Source organism: Orcinus orca, chromosome 7 (genome assembly GCF_937001465.1).
Source record: "Orcinus orca chromosome 7, mOrcOrc1.1, whole genome shotgun sequence".
NCBI lineage: Eukaryota > Metazoa > Chordata > Mammalia > Artiodactyla > Delphinidae > Orcinus > Orcinus orca.
The window spans coordinates 20,099,229-20,116,202 of record NC_064565.1 but is presented as its reverse complement, the minus strand read 5'-3'; positions in this window follow the sequence as shown (position 1 = coordinate 20,116,202).

The following is a 16,974-nucleotide window of genomic DNA, read 5'->3' as shown; positions in this document are numbered from 1 at the left end:
TCTGACTCTTGAATTGAGCATTTGTCATTCTTTTTTTTTTTTTTTTTTTTTTTGCGGTACGTGGGTCTCTCACTGCTGTGGCCTCCCCTGTTGCAGAGCACAGGCTCCGGACGCACAGGCCCAGCAGCCATGGCTCACGGGCCCAACCGCTCCGCGGCATGTGGGATCCTCCCGGACCGGGGCACGAACCCGCGTGCCCTGCATCAGCAGGCGGACTCTCAACCACTGCACCACCAGGGAAACCCTGTCATTCATTTTTATTTGGTTTTAATGCTGAGAATTTTCCTCTAAGCATTTTGCTCTATCTCATTGCTTCAATGTCATGTTGAGGTTTTTAAAAAAAATTTTTTTCCATTATAATAGACATTTTTATTTGCAAAAGTCCACATATAAAATGTATTCTTTCAGTCTTTCCAAATTTTCCTCTTTTACAAAAACAAAAAGGCACTTTAAAACCTTCCCCGATGTCGTTCCCACAGACTGATGTTTCTCGGGCAGCCGTCGCCCCTCCCCCATCATCTTTTTTTTTTTTAATTGAAGTATAGTAGCTGTATGATATTACATAAGTTACAAGGGTACAATAATAGTGATTCACCATTTTTAAAGCTTATACTCCATTTATCGTTATTATAAAATATTGAGTATATTCCCTGTGTTGTACAGTACATGCTTATAGCTTATTTTATACGTAATAGTTTGTACCTCCTAATTAATACCAATAAACTTCAAAATTTTAGCCTATTCTTAACTGGAATCCTTACCAATAATGTAAATAGTAGATTAACACATATTTTGCATGTTACATATATTATATACTGTAGTCTTACAATACACTAGAAGAGAGAAAATGTTAAGAAAATCATAAGGAAGATTAACTATATTTACAGTACTGTACTATATTTATCCGTACTGTAAGTTTGTGTGGTCTATCTACAAGATGAGGTCTATCAGTACCTACAGCAATATTATCTGATATGATACGAAACACTATAGATATTATACACAGTACTAACACTAGACATCAAAAATGAAAACATAATGTGAAAAAAATTCACATTTATTTACAGGTATAATGATACATGCATTGATAATGAAGCAGGAGCAATATAATTTCTTTATGATAGCCTAGTGTAATTGATACAATTACTTCATAGTAGCCCAGCCTATACACAAATGAATAAATCATAAAATTTTATGGCATAGAGTAATATTTATAATATAGTATTGGGAACATTGTTACAATTTAAAAAAAAAACACTTGACCCATGATGATAAGCTGATATGGAGTTTCTCCAATTATGAGAGAAAGAGGCATACTCTACAGTAATGTAATTCTTTGAAAGCAAAGTTATAAAACGTAAGAAAATGAACACATTATTAATTTTATATTAAATATCACTCACCTATGCCTATGTGAAGATAGGCTATCCACTTCAATACACACATTGTTCTACACAAGGAATATGTAGATGGTGATGATAATGATGACACAAAAACATCTCATACAGTTCTTGCTGTACAGTTATAAGATTTTTACAGGAATACACTCACACACAGCAGATAAGTTTATGTATGAACTGTATGGCAGGATGATTATTTCCTACTCATTAAATAGAAATGGATCATCATAAAGGTCTTCATCCTCGTTGTCTTCACACTGAGTAGCCTGAGGTGGAGGTGGAAGAGGAGGGGTTGGTCTTGTTGCCTCAGGGACCACAGAGGCCCGAAGGTGTGGAGAAGGTGGGAAGGGAGGCAGGAAAGGCAGGCACACTCTGTAACTCTGTGGAAATTCATCATAATTTCTAGCTGACGTTTTCTTATCTCTAAAACTGTTTCTATGTGGTACAAATCCTTCTTCCACTGTTTGCCTTAGTTTCAGAGCCTGTATCATAGTAAGGTCCATATAAAAGAAGTCAAAAGAAGTCTTGAATAATCAAAACCCTTCTGCCAGATTGTCTAACGTCAATTTGTTTTCTGGCACTGCTCTTCTACATCTTCTTCCTCATCGTCTGGCACAGTTTCAGAAGCATGCATCTCCACCAAGCCCACTTCTTGAATTTTTTTGGTGTGGCATTTATTAGCTCCTGAACTTCTCCAAGACCCATATCTTGGAACAATTTATCTCTCACCCTTTTTGCCATATCCACAATCTCTTTTATGATTTCTTTGATTGGCTCTGTCGTAAATCCTGTGAAGTCATGCATAACATCTAGACACAGTTTTCTCTAGCGGAAATTTGTTTTGAGCTTGATGGTTTTCTTGGCTTTTTCTCTAACAGTGTTAGCATCTTCAATGGTGTAATCCTTCCAGACTTTCATGAGGTTCTCTCTATGAGGATTTTCTTCCATAGCACTGACAATCAGTTTAACTGATGCTCTGAGATAACTTTAAACTAGATCTGGAGATATATACAGTACACTTTAAAGAAAAACTGAAGTCTAAAGATGATGGGAGGGCTTCCCTGGTGGCTCAGTGGTTGAGCGTCCGCCTGCCGATGCAGGGGATATGGGTTCGTGCCCCGGTCCGGGAAGATCCCACATGCCGCAAAGCGGCTGGGCCCGTGAGCCATGGTCGCTGAGCCTGCGCGTCCGGAGCCTGTGCTCCACAACGGGAGAGGCTACAACAGTGAGAGTCCCGCGTACCGCAAAAAATAAATTAATTAATTAATTAAAATAAAGTTGATGGGATTTCATGGTCAAGATCACACCCTGATGGTCAAAGGTTAGGCATCCAGGAATTTGGATAGGATCACTTGGGGAGAATTGAAAGTGCCTGAGGAGTTGGAGAATCCCAACACTCCCAAACTATACCAATCAGCTCTTAATTTATCCCTACAAGTAGAGCAAATGCGGTCAGAATGCCCTGTGGACTTGGGAACAAGGCCAAGAATCAGACTTTCAAAGGAAGAAATGGATTACGAGGAATTTTATAGTACATGTTATAGCCAGGAAAAAATTCAGTAAATATGAATTTTAAATCCTTCTGATGAAAAAACTCATCAAATAGGTAAATGTCACACTGAGATGATAACGTGCTTGCTTGTTGGCGAAGAAGCATGGTGAGCATTTCCTTGTTTATACTATGAGCCATCATTCCTTGCCTCCACCACTAAACACACACACACACACACACACACACACATACACACACACATTTGACCTTCTTGACTGTTATAAAAGGGAAAAAGGACTACAGATCCAGGCATGTTTTTCTGTAAGTTTATTTTTACTGTTGTGATTGAAAGTTGGCTTTTCTAACATTTCAACTTCCCAAATTTCTGACATTCCTCTGTTCCCTTTTCTTTCAAAGCCAATACAATGGGCTCTCCTTATCTGGGGGCTTCATATCCGTGGATACGGAGAACCAACGGTACTGTGCCATTTTATATAAGGGACCTGAGCATCCATGGATATTCGTATCTGTGGGGGGGTTCTGGAACCAATCCCCCGCTGAATACCAATGGACAACTCTAGCCCTTCCCTAAGTTCGACTCTTTCCTGCAGTGCCTTCCTTATGCAACTGAAAATAAGCAAAGCCCACCACTAACATTCTTTGGCAAGTTTTTTTTTTTCCAGAGCTAAAAGTTCATTAATACAAGGCTTGCCTTATAAGTTCCCACAAATATTACCTAATATTTTGCCATTTTACTACCTGGATCACTACCTTTTCAGACTTCTATATTATTTTTCTCATTTTTGCTGTCATCTGTGAAGCTTAACTGTTGAACTAAAACCTTACATTCTAAGCTTTTGCTTGTTTCTGCAAATTTTTTCCTTTTTTAAAAAAATTAACCAGGTTAGGAAAGGTTATGCTGTGATAACAAATAGCCCCCCAATATATCAGAGTATATCAGAAGCTTTACAAACAAACTGATACACGACATTTATGGTTGGTAAGGGAAACTTTTCCTTGCTTATGCTATGCTCCATCATTTTTTGCCTCCACCATTAAAACACAAATACACACACACAAACAAAAATCATTTGACCTCCTTGGTTGTCATAAAAGGGAAAATGAGACTGCAGAACAATGCACGTTTGTGTTCAAGTTTATTTTTACTGACTCAGCCCCACACTTTGCTTTTTTTCACAGCCCAATGGCCAGGGCTCATTACTCTGCAGAGAGGTTGAAAATTTAGGGGTGCAGATGGAATATTTAGTAAGCATTACATTCTCTCCCTCAGTGGACTCACATAGTACCTATGAAGAGCCTGAAGGCTGTGGTCCCAATCATGTGGCTAGGATACTTTGAATCCCTTTTAGTAACTAGACATGTTATAGTACATAAACTATACCCATAGCTCATCAGTTAGAATTGGCTTGCTATAAAAGATAATTAAGAAAGTAAATCCTCCCACTTGGAATATTTTAGTACATGACCACCACAAAAAGATCATAGCACTTTGGACAGAGAACAGTTCAAGGTGAAAAGAAAGACATTTATAGGGGATCATTCAGCTAAAAGGAAGCCTTGTAAAATAGCTTTGCCCCAAAAGACCTTCAGTATTCTATTGTGACAAGTTAGCCCAAAATTATTCTCTCTCAGGAGTTTTGAGTATGAATTGAAAATAGAGAGCCTACCACCAGGAGAAGTAGAAGGATAAATAGGTGATAGATAGATAGGTAGATAGATGATAGATAGATAAAAAAGGTGACTCGATGAGCCAATTGTCAAAACGCTAGAGCAAGGGACAAATATTTTCATGTTCAGTACTTTAAAAAACAAGGTCCCTAGACCTTTGTCTCCTGAGGTGTATCTTATAATAAATCTCCATTTACTGAGGTGAAGTGTCTCTATTCCTTGTGACTTGAAAGATACTGACACATGCAAAGAGTGAATATGTGCATATTATAAACTAAATGGTGTCCCTCCAAAATTCATACGTTGAAGTCTTAATCCCAAATGTGACTGTATTTGGAAATAGAGCCAATAAGGAGGTAATTAAATAAATTAATAATGTTGGGGCCCTAATCCAATAAGATAGGTGTCTTTATAAGAGGAGGGGGAGACATCAGGTCTCTCTTTTTCTGTGCGCACACACACACACACACACATGCACACAAAAGAAAAACCACATGAGGACACAGTGAGAAGTCAAGAAGTTGGCTATCTACAAGCCAGGAAGAGAGGCCTCAGACAAAACCAGCCCTGACTGCATGTCCAGACTGAGAAAGTAAGTTTCTCTGGTTTAAACCATCCAGTCTGTGGTATCTTTTAAATGACAGCCTGAGCAGACTAGTAATAGTGCGTATTTATAATAACTAATGTATCTTGGTATCAGCACACTATGCCTACTATTTTTTTTCCCTTTACGTTAAGAACCTCTTTCCCCCAATTCTTTTGTTTCACGAAAGTCTCGCTGCTTTATTTCTTTTTACTTTGATTTCACAGCTTATGGTAGTATAATGGTTAGAAGACAACACATGGACTTTACAAATTAAAACACCAAGCAAAAGTGAATATTATTAGTATTTTAATAGTCCTCACGGTTACTGGTATGGAAAATTGAAGTAATTATATGGACCAATGGTCCCTGATATTTACAATATATGTAAATTTTTTTAGCTTTTGTCTAAAAAAACTATGTTTTTTTAAATAATAAAACTTTTTCCTATTTTAATAATAGTTACTAAATCTGTGCAACAAAGTTTGAGCACTTATCATGTGTCTCGTGGAGCTTGGCATGAGGAGCCAGGCAATAAATATTATAAATATGCTAAATATCTAGTATGCTACATGGTGATGTGCACTATCATGTCGGAAAGGGGATTTAAGTGGGAGGAATTCCAATTTAACCAAGCACGACATTTGAGTAGAAAACCTGAAGGAGATATAAGACAGTCACGCTCTTATCTGAGGGGAAGGTCATTTCAGGCAGAGGAACAACAAATGCAAAGACCTGAACTGAGAGCATGCCAGTCAAGTAGCAAGGAGGTCATGGTAGCTGGAGGAGTGTGATGAGAGGGAAGCAATAGAAGATGAGATCAGAAAGGCAGTCATGTGGGTCCTTGTCTATTGCAGGATTTGCCTTTTGCCTTCAGAGAGATGCAAGCAGCTGAAGAGTCGAGCAAAGCAGTGACATGGCCTGACTCATATTTGAACAAATTCACTCTGGATGCTATTCTATGAAAATAGAAAGATGGAAAGAAGGCAAGGGAATAGACATGAGACCAGTGAGGAGGCTACCTCAGTAACCCAGGAGAGGAATGATGGTGGCTTGGATCAGAAGCATGGGGATGGAGGTATTGAGAAGTTGTTTGATTCGGAATATATTCTAAATATTGAGTTATTAGGATGTGTTGACATACTGGATATAATGGATGACAGGAAGAGAAGAGTTAAGGGTAACTCCAAGGGTTTTGTTTGTTTGAGAACAAAAGTAAAGAGGAATGGTATTTACTGAGAGGAACTAGGTATGAGACAACACATACCTTGGAGGCAATTAGGATAATTAGCAGCTCCCTTCTGACAATGTAAAGTTTCAGATCTCTAGTAGGTATCTATGTTTAGATGTTAGGTAGGTAGGTAGATATCTAATTCCAGGATTGAGAGGATGGGACATAAACATTTGAGAGTGGTCAGTAAAGAGATGATAGTTAAATCTACCACACAAGATGGTATCACAAAGGGAGGGTGAGTGATGTAAAATAAAATCAAAGGAAAATAAAATAAATAAAAGGAAAACCTGGAGATTATGATAAGATGCAACAACTTTTATGAAACTCTTGTCAGTTATCATTCTCTTATCAATTCTTTATTCCAATACTTTACTGATTTTATGAACTTTCTGAAGTATACTTGTTTTGTACTTTTTCAGCCTTATTATTCCAGATTATTAAGTCTATTTTGTTATTTCTGAATATCATCGTGTGATAATCCATGATGACAGCAGTTTTCCAAACAAAGCATAAGAGAAGGGGGTCCACATTCTAAGTCTTTGAAGCAAGAGTGTCTATCTTTGTATATACAATGTGTATCTTTGTATAATTACAAAACCAGCAGCATGAAGACTGCTTGTTCATAATAGGCACAGAAATATCCTTATTAAAAGAGTAAAGAAAGACAGAAAGGAAGAGAGACGCCCATGAATAAAGAAATGAACAGAGCTGGTAAGAGGTTCTAATTAGAATTAATTGGAAAAGAAGAGACTGAATTAGTCAAGACCTAATTTTAGTTGGTGTTTAAAGAAAAACCCTTTCTATTATAATTATATGAAAGAACTTGCAGTAGGGTAACATTACAAGTGCTTCTATTCAGGAGAATACATACAGGGCCCTATATTTTCTTAATTATGTCTGTAGACGTGTAGGGAGAAAATGTGGACGATCCTTCTGTTCAGGCTTTAGTCCAGTGTTTATTTGGTAACAAAGTCTAGCCAGCGTCAAACTTAATGTTACACACATTATCTTAACAAATAATTGGAAACATTCCTAAAATGCCATGGATTCATTAATTAATTTATCCATCAAATTTTTTTATTGAATGTCTTCTGTGTGCTCAACAATAGTTTAGGTGCTAAGGACTTAGCAGTGAATAAGACATACAAAGTCCCTGTCCTTAAGAAGCTTGCATCTTAATTAGCAATAAACAAAGAAATATATGAATAAATAATTTTAAATATGTTGTGTTTTAAAAAGAAAATACAAAAGGGTTAGAAAGAGTGACAGCAGTGGGTGATAGAGATCAGGAAAGTCCTCTCTGAGAAGATATTTGTACAATAGCTAATGATGAAAAAGATCTAGTGTACACACACACACATAACATGACAGATTATTACAGAAAAAGGGAACTGTTGCAATAAATGTATAAGTGTTCCTTGATTCATTTAGGAAACATTTACATAATAACTGCTAGATGACATAATTCAAATAATATAGTCCCAATTATTGAAGATCTTATTGTGTCTTGGTCTAATGAGCATTCTTATCAAGCTTTAATATTACCAGCAGTACCAGGAGCTGTACGTTGAGTTTGGAGCAGCAGTTTTTCTTCATTAAGAACAAGTCTCAAGCTCATTAGGAAGAGCTGGGTCACTGTCTCAATCCTACTCTTGTTTTTATCTGTGCATTTCTGCTGCTTGTCCTTATTATACAAGGACTTATATGATCTTTGTGACATCTTTCCAGTGTTCAGTCGCCTCACTGATAAGACACTGATGTCCTTTGCATTCATTTTATCCCCTTTGTACCTCCTGTACACTTTGAACCACATGCAGTTTTTGCATTTTCAATTCTCTTTCTTGTGTACTTTCAGTTTCCTGCAGAATGTAACTCACTAACTTGTCTTTTCCTCAATGTCTTCATCTGTTTCTATGTCACGACCTGTTTTCAAACAACCTTTTAATTTTAGAATAGTTTTAGATTGACAAAAAGTTGTGAAGGTAGTAGAGAGAGTACTTCTATACCCCACAACCAATTTCCCCTATAATTAACATATTGCATTAGTGTGGTACATTGGCAACAATTAATGAACTTATATTTATACATTGTTGTTAACTGAAGTCCACACTTTATTTACATTCCCTTAATGTTTACCTAATACATATCCTTATTCTCTTCCAGAATCCCACCCAGTATATCACATTACTTTTAGTTGTCATGTCTCCTTAGGATTCTCTCGGCTGTGAGAATTTCTCAAACTTCCCTTGTTTTAATGACCTTGACAATTTTGAGACGTACTGGTCAGACTTTCTGTATGATGTTCCTCAACTTGAGTCTGTCTGATATTTTTCTCATGATTAGATTGGGTAGAGATTTTCAGAGGAAGACCACAGAGGTAAGATGCCATTCTCATTATATCAAGGGTACATACTGTTGAGGTGACTTACCATTGCTGATGTCGACCTTGATAACCTGGCTGAGCTAGTGTTTGTCAGGTTTCTCTACTGTAAAGTTACTCTTCCCCTCCCCTTTATATACTGTGCTCTGTGTATAAAGTTACCGTGCATAGCGCACGCTTAATGAGTGGGGAGCTGTGATCCACCTCCTTAAAGGCAAAGTTTGAAAAGTGAGAATAAAGAGTTCTTTCTAAATTATTAGGAATTTCTACCTAAAGTCTACTTAAATATTAGGAATTTCTCTAGACAGACTTGTCTCTATCTACCCACCTATCACCTATCTATTATCTATCAATCAATCAATCAATATATCTATTTATCTGTCTGTATCTTTTAAGTTGTTTATTTATGTTAATATGGGCTAGTGGATATTTATTTATTTTTCTGCTCAAACTATTTATTTTGTTTTATCATCTTGTCCCACTTCAAAAGCAAGGGAAAACTGCCTGCCTTTTTTTCTTTTTTTTGCGGTACGCGGGCATCTCACTGTTGTGGCCTCTCCCGTTGCGGAGCACAGGCTCCGGACGCGCAGGCTCAGTGGCCACGGCTCACGGGCCCCGCCGCTCCGCGGCATGTGGGATTTTCCCGGACCGGGGCACGAACCCATGTCCTCTGCATCGGCAGGCGGACTCTCAACCACTGTGCCACCAGGGAAGCCCCTTTTTTTCTTTTTTAATTTGCCTTTTGTTTGTCAGAGGAAGCCAGCACACTGCTTTGAGGGCTCACTTTGCACTTTTGGGCACAGGGGCTGTTTTGAGCCATTTGTTCATTTTATGAGGGAGAAAGCCCTGCCAGTATTTTCATTGGGGACCCCAAAAGAGCCCAAGTTGTGTGTTGTTGTTGTTGTTGTTTTTAACACACTGATGGTAGTACTATTCATCATCTCACTGGTGCAGGAGAAGTAAATAACTGAATTAAGAGACAGAAGGAAAGCAAGCAGCCCTGAGGTCCCAAGCCTGATAATTCCTTATTATCCAGACTCATGAGTGGGCCAGCGTTTCAGTCCTGCAACTGATTCTTTTCCCCCATCAAATATTTAGAAAGTACTTTATTCTCATTTTCTAAATTTTTTATAATCTACTTGCCCTGTAACCTCTTGAAATCTCACACCCATTCCATGACTACTCTAGAACAGATTCTAAAAGTTTAATGTTTCTTCCTGCCATATTGCCAAAAATCTAACATTTTAGCAACATACTTTATACAAATAATCCAAGTCCTTGGTAGGTTTTCTTTTTACTGGGAAGCCACTGTTTTCTTCACCAGAAATACTGGTTAGAGATGTATAATGGAATCCTCTGTGAATATCCTGGGCTCAAGAAAACTATACTTGAGTGTCAGAACAAACTGTCCTCTTGGTAATCAAGATTAATATCCTGGTCAGTATAGTGACTGCCTTTCTCTAAAGTTTGGTCCAGTCGCATAAGGATTCCAGGCCAGGGGCGCTCTCAGCTTCATATTTAATGGAAATTTTTCTTTGTAATGCAGCACTATTCCAAAGCCTGCAATGTTTCAAATTTGCCAGTGAAATAAACTTTAAATCTTGAACCCCCAGAACTTTTATCTGAATCATTTTCACAATTATTCATGTGTTACCTTGTGTTTTAGACATCTGAGCATGGTACCTCATTTCCTTTAATAATTGATAAATTATTTAAAGCAGATTCTGTATTTTAAGTAACAGCGTGCTTTTCATGATATGAGGATCAGTATACACTACTTTAATAGATCATGGAAATAAGTTATTTCCAGTTATGACATTTATTAATAGCTTTAAGAAAATCTCCTTCCTTCCTTTCTTCTTCTCTTTATTTTCAGGCAGAAAGTCATTAGGTAATTTATATAGATAGTCTGCTTTCAAGGAGGTGGCTCATCACACCCCACTCCTTAAGTGTCGCCTGCACAGAGTAAATTCTTTTTTTTTTTTTTTTTTTTTTTTTGCGGTACGCGGGCCTCTCACTGTTGCGGCCTCTCCCATTGCGGAGCACAGGCTCCAGACGCGCAGGCTCAGCGGCCATGGTTCACGGGCCCAGCCGCTCCGTGGCATGTGGGATCTTCCCGGACCGGGGCACGAACACGCATACCCTGCATCGGCAGGCGGACTCTCAACCACTGCGCCACCAGGGAAGCCCTGCACAGAGTAAATTCTTTCCAAAGAGTACAGTATGGAAAGGTGTGTGTGGAGGTGGGGTGGAGGGAATAGTTTTACAGCAGAGAAACCTGGAAAACATTATTTCCTCTGGGTGACTAAGGTTAACATCTATGGCAATAAGTCATGTTGATGGTATCTTCCCTTTGATATGATGTGATAATAATGGTACTTTATTTCTGTGATCTTCCTCTTAAACGCCATGACTCCAGTATAAGCATGAGGAAAACATCAGATATCCTCCAGTTGAGGCTCATTCAACAAAATATCTGACCCATACTCCTGAAAACTACCAATTTCATCAAAAACAAGGGAAATCTGAGAAACTATTACAGCCAAGAAAAATCTAAGGAGACATGATTGATGACTAAATGTAAACTGATATCCTAGATGAGATTCTAGCACAGCAATAACAACAACAAGGGCAATAAAAGGACACTAAGTAAAAACTAAGGAGAACTCAAGAAAGTTTGAACTTTAGTTAATGATAGTACATCAATATTAGTTCATTAATTGTTACAAAGGTACCATACTAATGTAAGCTATTAGTTAGTGATAGAGAAACTGAGTGTGAGGTATATGGGAACTCTTTACTATCTTCAAAAATTTATTTTAGATAAATCAGTGAAGGGGATTGATCAAACAATTAGACACACATGGACAACAAGAACCAGGCTTCTCCTTTGCTGAAGAAGTAAGGTGCAAAGATGGAGGTGGGAACCAGAATGAAGGCTATGGTGTTAGATTGGAATTGAAGGTGTTGGACAAGCTTACTTTGAGGGACATTCTATGAAATTACTGGTCTTTGATTTTTGAGAATGTGAAGAATTATTTCACAGAAATCAAGAAAAAGATTGAGAAACTGTTCCAAAGTAAAGGAGATTAGAAGGAAGTAGAGATGGAGATCCAGATGTGGCATGAGATTCTTTTGCTCTAAAGAACATGACAATCAGTAATTCTTTGTTCTATTCTTGATATGTCTTCAAAAGAAACAGAAAAAAAAAGGAAATTAAATAAGATTTAGTTCTACCTTTCAAAAATTGTATTTTATACACATACACACATGCACTTCTTTTTTCATAATAGACTAGAGAGAAATATTAGCTCAGACTACATAAGAAATACTAAAAATTACAAATCAATAGGTTTCATATCATATGTTCCAGGGACATCTGACCTTTTTCCCCAATTGTTCTGACTGAATGCATCTTTTCTTTAGTAATTCTTTATTTCTTCCTCAGACTCTTTCTGCCTTAGTTAAATATTCTTTTTTCTTGCTGCCAAATAAATTGCTTACTTAAATTCAAACTCTTACCAAATTTAAACTGGACAAGGTCACTTGCATTTCAATGAAAACTGATCTTGGTCTGTACTTAGGTTCAACATTTTCATAAATTCTGTTCTTACAAAAATTATGTATTTTTCTTACAAGAACCACCCTAATAAAACTAGTGTTGAGGTAACCCTATGTCATATGAAGTATAAAAATTCTTTTTACTCTTTCTATTTTTTCTCTCTATATTCTTTATATATCTTTTCCTCTTCCTTTCTCTTCTTTGTTTCTTTCTCTCTTCAGTTCTTTCTCTCTTTCTTTCTTTCTTTCGAAAGAGAACAGTCATATAATTTCTGTACTTCTTTCATGTGAAGGTAGTGACATTTACAATAACAATATAAAAGAAAATTACTTAAGCAAGAAACTTGAAATTATTTCCTTTGGACTTAGTCATAGGGCTAAATGTAATGCTCAGGAAAATCTCCAAGGAAATACTCCATCCAAGATCTTTTGGGGGTAGAGAAAGTAGAAATGATTTATGTTTCTTGTCCAGGAAGACTGACATCTTTGAAAATCAAGCAGTACATTTTATGATAGACTGATCAGCCAGAAGAAAATAAAGGATAATTTATTGGGGATTCATTTCTAACTGGGTTGTATTTTAGAATATTGAGCTTTTAAGCAAAACTTGTTTTATGATGTCTTTTGCAGAGCAACTTAAGAGATTGAACCTTGCCCAATTTGGGTACTCTCTCAATGGTTGAGTGCACCTACAATTATAGAGACTCAGATTTATTCTATCTCTGCAGTCTAGAAGAAGCAGCTGGGAACTGGAGAACAGGGGCACTCACCTTACGGCCTTCACCTTACACTTGACATTGCAGGCAGACACTTCTATTCTTTCTTCCAAAGCTACCACCGTCAGCCACACCCTGGAGTTTATTTCTGACTTCCCCTTCCCTCCCATTCTGATAACCCTTAGTCTATAAGTACAATTTTTCCTCCTTTGAATAAATTCTCTGTTTTCCCTTTATCAATCTCTTTTTACTCACTCTGGGATCATTGTCGGAGCAGTCTACCCTCATTTCTGGAATATTGCAAAAGCTTTTTATTTCTACACTTACCTCCTTTTAAAACTTACTGAAAATTACTATTTAGAGTAATTTTCCAAAAACACTGCTTTTATTACAACTCAAAACTCACTAATGTCTACTGAAAATTTTTCAAATTTCTATGTGGCGGGCTTCCCTGGTGGCACAGTGGTTGGGAGTCCGCCTGCCGATGCAGGGGACGCGGGTTTGTGCCCCGGTCTGGGAAGATCCCATATGCCGCGGAGCGGCTGGGCCCGTGAGCCATGGCCGCTGAGCCTGCGCGTCCAGAGCCTGTGCTCCGCAACGGGAGAGGCCACAACAGTGAGAGGCCCGTGTACCGAAAAAAAAAAAAAATTCTATGTGGCAAATCCCATCAGTTATCAAACTGCCATCACTTCCTTTCCAGGTTTATTTTCTATTGCTCCCATATATGGACCTTAGATTCTAGTTGAAAAGTCTGTTTATGTCCCTCTACCCACCATCCTATTTATCATGTTCACAACTTTGTCCACATTAGCTTCCTACCCATTACAAGTGAAACTAACAATTCTTTCCCACCTTACTCCCATCTCCTTATCAAAACTGGGTCAAACATTAATTTTCAATTTAAAATCACTTTTATGTTTGTCCTTCTTATATTGACCCAGCCGAGAGAAACCTTCCATTCCTCAACACTTGTAAGAATTATAATCTGTGCTGTTCATTTCATTCATTTGTTAGTTTACATGGTTCTTATTTCTCCATATGTATTTTGGAAAGCTAAGGTCTTGTAGTTTTGTATACATTTGACCTTGCTGAACAGAAACTACATTTCCTAGAGCTACCTTTCTTTATCGTCCCACTTTTCCTACTTCTGGGCAGGCACAAGTGTAGTTCGATAATGAACGGTCATCAGGTGGAGATGGATGCAGGTTTCAACTTGTCTTCATGGTTTTCAGTTTATCTTTATGGATTCAATTTTTTCACCTCTCCTCCACTTCACACCTAGCTCTCTTTTCTGTATGCTAATCCTGCTGACGCCTGTAGTCTTTAAGCCAAAAATGCAGAGGTAACAGTCTTATATTGATGTCATCACTAGAAACTAAGATTGCAAACTCCAGGACCATGAGTAAAAAAAAAAAAGTATAATTGAAATGGTAAGAGAATAGAAAATGGAATAATATTAAATATTCAATTAAAACTTCAGAAAGCAGGTAAAGAAAGGAAAACAAGAAAAAAAAGAAACATTACAATGAATAAAATACACCATTTAAAAGATAAAGATTGTCAAGAGAGGATAAAAAACAAGACCTATCTATAGATAATTAGATTAAAAATTACATAATTAGATAAAAAAATAGATAATTACCAAAAAAAAGTGCTTTAAATATAAGAACTCAGCTAGGTGAAAAGTAAGGATATGGAGAAAGATATACTGTACTGAGACAAATCAAAAGAAAGATGGAATAATTGCATTTATTTCAAAGCAAGCTATAGAGCAGGGAAATTATCAGAGATAAAGAGGGGAAATACATAATTATCATTATAATTCTCCAAGAAGACGAAATATGCTAACCATCCTGTGAGCCTTCAAAGAGTCGTAATATTTTTGCTGGTGGAGGGTTTGAAATATTGTGAAACAGAGACACAAAGTGAGCAAATGCTGTCAGAAAAATGGTACCAATAGACTTGCTCGACACAGGATCGCCACAATCTTTAATTTGTAAAAAGAAAAAAAGATCCAAAAAACAAAAAAAAACCCCTCCCAAAACCCAATATTTGTGAAGGGTAATAAAGTGAAGAGCAATAAAACAAGATATGTCTGTATTAATGACAAGTTAATCTCATTGTTAGCTTTATTTAATTTATTCAGTTAAAAATGTTTCTGTAGACAAACCTGGTAGATAGCAAACCAACAAATATCCCATCTTTCTTTCTTGCTAAATAATCTAGATATTGTCAGGAATCAGGAAGTTGGTGTCCATTCCAGGGGATGCATTATAATTGATCTACTCAGTTGCGGTAATCTCATTCTCCTTTGCCAGTGAGCTTTAGGGAATGTTATGTGACCCAGTTTTCCAAATGAGATGAAAAGGGAAATCTGCTTGTTAAATTCCAGGGAAGTTTTTTCTCCTTGATTCAATTAAATAGACCTTTGATAAGCCCCTTCCTGGAACGCCCTCAACTAACGTCATGGCCTTTTTCTTATTGAGTAATAACCTAATTCTTAGAGCTGTAGGAGCTGTATTGTTGCCATATGAGGAAAATCCAAGAAAATTGCAGAAAAGTTGAGCAACTGCCAAGAAATCATTTTATTGCTGAGTTAACCAACTCTTGACTATCTATCTATGGACTTTTTATTGTTTGGAGATTTTGGTCCGTGGTCTTATAACATAGACTTTTTATTTTTTTTTATTTTTTGCAGTGCGCAGGCCTCTCACTGTTGTGGCCTTTCCCGTTGTGGAGCACAGGCTCCGGATGCGCAGGCTCAGCGGCCATGGCTCACGGGCGCAGCTGCTCCGCGGCATGTGGGATCTTCCCGGACCGGGGCACGAACCCGCGTCCCCTGCATCGGCAGGCGGACTCTCAACCACTGCGCCACCAGGGAAGCCCAACATAGACTTCTTGACCTCAGTTTTCTCATCTGAAATATGGATAATAAACGTATCTACCTTCAAGAGGTATTGTGAGGGTGAGTAAAATAAAACAGGGAAAATGCTTAGAAAAATGCTTATTATATACAAAGTGCTCAAAAAAGCCAGCTGTTGTTATATTACTGTTGTCATAGTTAAATTTCTTTTATTAGTTGTTGTGCTATTTGCAGCCAGATGCACACTACCTGTCACAACCACTGTATCCTTCACACGTGTAGCAGGGTTACCTGCTGACAGGTATAAATACAGTCCCTTGGTATCAGCAGGGGATTGGTTTCAGGATCCCCGCTGATGGCAAAATCCTCAGGTACTCAAGTCCCCCTTATAAAATGGCATAGTATTTGCATGTAACCTATGCACATCCTCCCTTATACTTCAAGTCATATCTGGAATACTTATAATACCTAATGCAGTGCAAATACTATGTAAATAGTTGCTGGCATGCAGCAATTTCAAATATTGCTTTTTAGGACTTTCTGGAACTTTTAAAATAAATTTATTTATTTATTTATTTATTTTGGGGGGGCTGCGTTGGGTCTTTGTTGCTGCACGCAGGCTTTCTCTAGTTGCGGCAAGCGGGGCTACTCTTCGTTGCAGTGCGTGGGCTTCTCATTGCAGCGGCTTCTCTTGTGCGGAGCACGGGCTTCAGGTGTGCGGGCTTCAGTAGTTGTGGCACTGAAGTTGTGGCTCAGTAGTTGTGGCTCACGGGCTCTAGAGTGCAGGCTCAGTAGCTGTGGCGCATGGGCCCAGTTGCTCCGTGGCATGTGGGATCTTCCTGGACCAGGGCTCGAACCCCTGTCCCCTGCATTGGCAGGCGGATTCTTAACCACTGTGCCACTGGGGAAGCCCCAGAACTTTTTTTAAATATAAAATTTCAATACAAGTTTGGTTGAATCCACAGATGCAGGTCCCATGGATACAGAGGGCCTGACTGTAGTTAACAGCTCCACGGCATATACTTGTAATGGGAGCTTAGGTTTAGATAGCTTTTC